Source organism: Physella acuta, unplaced genomic scaffold, assembly GCF_028476545.2.
Source record: "Physella acuta isolate Inbredline_101_S28 unplaced genomic scaffold, ASM2847654v3 ptg000890l, whole genome shotgun sequence".
Classification (NCBI taxonomy): Eukaryota; Metazoa; Mollusca; class Gastropoda; family Physidae; genus Physella; species Physella acuta.
In genome coordinates, this window is record NW_026732407.1 from 536,174 (window position 1) to 540,926 (window position 4,753).

The window sequence follows — 4,753 nt, forward strand, 5'->3', positions numbered from 1 at the left end:
CCCCACATCCACACATCTAGTTGTATCTTTGAGAAACTTCCACTTTATGAACAAGTGTTTCATCTAGCTGGTGACATCAGATTGAAGTTCTTGTAGAAATGTTCAATAATTCAGATGAAATTTGGAAGAAATCTTCAAGAGCCACCAAGACAAAGCAGATATTCTGGACACAACAACAATGTAAACAATTAAAATTGAAAATAGACAATTTTTGTTTTGCTTTAGCGATCTATAATGTTTAATTTTAATTTTTAAAAAATCCTGTTTACATTACATTTAAGACTGATTTATTTTTAGTATTCAAATTGTGCGTATATATTAAACAGATAAAACAATACTTTACATTCAAGTAAGCTACTAATAGATTAATTGTTTATAAACTTTAAATTTTAAGAAAACAAAACTAATGAAGTGAATTGAAAATAATGAGCAGATTACTAGTCATGAGATACCTATAAAGTTTTGTTTAGTTAATTCCCTTTAGTTTTGGGCTTTTTATTTTAAATTAGAAAGTCACGCTGTCACGTGGTTAGACGTTAGAATTCAAATAAATCGAAGTTAAACGGGAGAATTTAGAATTTCAATATATGAGTGATTTTCGCTCAAGTTAAACACAGAGTGTAGGGTGTGGGTTGGTGATCACATATCCCCAAATGTTAGGGTAAAACTAAAGTCACATCTCACCTCAAGCTATTTCCGATTTTCGAAAAGGGACGACTTCTACTTGACCGATTTCTTCAAAACTTTTCACGTAGATCAGTTCTAGATTTGTTTTCGATTCGTTGTGACATAAAAATTCTACTGAATAGGTTGTTTCACTAACTTTTCAAATTTAATCAATGTTTCCATAGTAAAGTACTAATTGTCAGCTCTATTATACATTTTTATGTTTTTCTACGCGATTCTAATCTATTTTTAAAAATGTAAAAACAGGTCATCCATTTATGACGTCCACAAAATTTTTGAATTTTAGCCCCCCCCCCCCTCTCCCCATTCCACACGCGTCGACTTTCGACATTTGGGGGGGGGGGGGGCTGTAGACTTTCTTCGGGGGGGGGGGGGGCGGACACTGTTAATACTATATATTATCTATATAAATTATATAAATTTTATTTCGTTCGGGGGGGGGGGGTAGAATTTTTTCGGGGGGACTTTGCCCCCCGAAGAGATGCCTGGAATAAACTCTGCCCCCTCCCCACACGCGCACACCGTGGACGTCTACACAAATTTAGTAGATCTCTCAAAATATGCGGCAAAACTACTAATGCATTAAGATGTAATGTGTACCTTGCTACTTTAGTAATTGCTAATGTAACGTAGGCAGTGTTTCTTCCAGACTTTTTTCTCCGGGGGTGCACTTGAAATTTTCGGGGGGGGGGGAGGGCGGTAGACTTTCTTCGGGGGGGGGGGGCGGACACTGTTAAAAGTATATATTTTCTATATAAATGATATAAATTCCATTTCGTTCGGGGGGGGGGGGGGGCGGTAAAAAAATTTCGGGGGGGGGGGGGGGGGGGGGGGGCTTTGCCTGGAAGAAACTCTGAATGTAGGATTTAATATATTCGGTTACATTTATTACTAGGTCTAAATAATAATATTAAAAGTTGAGCCAGGGGCGGAACTACAGTGCCGCCAGACCCCGCAATGCGGGGGGGGGGGGGGGGGCCAGGCCATTTAGGGCCCAAAGCCGGACCAGAATCAACTTTTTTATAGTTAAAAAAATTATTTTTTAGCAAAAAACAAACAAAAAAACCAGACTTACTACAATAGTGATGTTTCTACAGTAGCTAGCACACGCTGTTTTCATAAAGGAAAAACATATATTGCTACATGAGTGTAGTGTGAAAGATAGGCTAACGTTCAAACCACTTCCATGACTTATTTCCCTTTTTTAAATAGCCAAATATGTGTGCTCTTAATTAAGAAACTTTTTTTTGCACTAAGCAATTTAAAAAGCAATTACTTCTCTTAATATTATTTTACAAAAAATACATAACAAAGAATGACATAGTATAAAAGGAAATGTATAAAAAACTAATAATATAAGTACAAAATACTTAAAAATAAAACATAAGGCGAGAACCATTACACATACAAAGTTTTCATGCTTCATATTCTTTTGACCGCCCTAAAAATTGCGATGCACCATGTCACATTACAACAAAATTTCAAACCAGCTTTATAGCACTCATCATTTAATTACACATTTGCATTTTCAGGTAGGCTTTTATATATATATATATATATAAATATTATATATATAATATATATATATATATATATATATATATATATATTTTTTAATTTAGACGTATAGTATTAGATCTATGTGTAAGTAAACCATTTTAAATGAATGAAAATGAATAAATATTACTATTGTAAATCTGTATCAGTCCTCACAAGCCGATGATGAAACTGTAATACTAAAGCGACACACAACTGACGCTGTAAATTACATGTCTGAGGCGGGAAAAAATATAGCACTCACACAAATGATGTGTTGTTGTAATATGTTTTGATTAAAAATAAAAACTATGAATTTTATTTTTTTCAAATTTCGAACAAGCCCGTATTAAGTATTCTATTTTCGTAATTAGTTTATATATATTATATATTTATTTCCCTTTTTTAAATAGCCAAATATGTGTGCTCTTAATTAAGAAACTTCTTAACGTTCAAACCACTTCCATGACTTATTTCCCTTTTTTAAATAGCCAAATATGTGTGCTCTTAATTAAGAAACTTCTTTTTTGCACTAAGCAATTTAAAAAGCAATTACTTCTCTTAATTATTATTTTACAAAAAATACATAACAAAGAATGACATAGTATAAAAGGAAATGTATAAAAAACTAATAATATAAGTACAAAATACTTAAAAATAAACATAAGGCGAGAAACCATTACACATACAAAGTTTTCATGCTTCATATTCTTTTGACCGCCCTAAAAATTGCGATGTACCATGTCACATTACAACAAAATTTCAAACCAGCTTTATAGCACTCATCATTTAATTACACATTTGCATTTTCAGGTAGGCTTTTATATATATATATATATATATAATATATATATATATATATATATATATATATATATATATATATATATATATATATATTTTTTTTAATTTAGACGTATAGTATTAGATCTATGTGTAAGTAAACCATTTTAAATGAATGAAAATGAATAAATATTACTATTGTAAATCTGTATCAGTCCTCACAAGCCGATGATGAAACTGTAATACTAAAGCGAACACACAACTGACGCTGTAAATTACATGTCTGAGGCGGGAAAAAATATAGCACTCACACAAATGATGTGTTGTTGTAATATGTTTTGATTAAAAATAAAAACTATGAATTTTATTTTTTTCAAATTTCGAACAAGCCCGTATTAAGTATTCTATTTTCGTAATTAGTTTATATATATATATATATATATATATATATATATATATATATATATATATATATATATATATATATATATATATATATATATATATATACAGTGGCGTAGCGAGGCCGGGTGTCACCCGGTGCGGCACTTAATGGTGTCACCCTCCCCCCCCCCCCCAGAGGCGCTGCGACCCTTCCCGGGGACAAACTTTCAAGTTTTCGATTTGCATCCCCCCCCTTCAAACATTAGATTTGCACCTCCCCCCCTTAAGTTTTTAATTTGCACCCCCCCCCCTCAAACTTTCGATTTACACCCCCCGTCAAGTTTATGATTTGCACCCCCCCCTGAAGTATTTGATTTGCACCCCCCCTCAAGTTTTTTATTTGCACCCCCCCCCCTCGAACTTTCGATTTGCACCCCCCCTCACGTTTTTCTCTATATATATTGCTATTTTTTGCCTTGGTGTCACCCCCCTAAATGGTGTCACCCGGTGCGGTCCGCACCCCCCGCCCCCCCCCCTCGCTACGCCCCTGTATATATATATATATATATATATATATATATATATATATATATATATATATATATATATATATATATATATATATGTATATATATATATATATATATATATATATATATATATATATATATATATATATATATGGGGCCCAACATTTTTTTTTTGCGGGGTGGCCCATTTTTTCTAGTTCCGCCACTGAGTTGAGCTTAGAAAGTGTTGAAAAAAAAATAAGCATATTTTAAACGACATAGTATAAATTAGGCCATATGATAAGCGCTTGCTTTATTTTAAAAATATGAAATATTTGCTGTTGTATTTTATAGTATTTTTCTGCCTTATGTTATTAACAATTTTTTTTAAAGTGAAGATGCTCTGGAACGAACATTTTAATGTTATTTGTAGCTGTGTAGCTATTAGCGATTATATGGTTTAGGGTAAATTCGGCTAATCAACGTGACGTCATTGTATTACATTTACTCAACTTTACACTATATGTGTTTCCATAACAAACCACAAAAGTCGATTTTTCGGACCCCCATTACCCCCCCCCCCCATCCCCCATGTGGACGACTTAAAGGGATGACCCCTATACGAAAAAGTTCAGAGAAGATCACTCCCGCTTAAATTTTTAATACAATTGCGCACTAACTTAACACGAAAAATGTGCGTATAATAACGCGGTAAATTGTGCTTTTTATAGGGAATTATAATTCTTTAAAAACTAATTAAGTATTCAGTTAAGTAAAATTTGATGTAAGTGATCTAGATCGATATTTCGCTCGCCACAGAGCACCACTGTTGAACACAGTCATAGAACAATGGA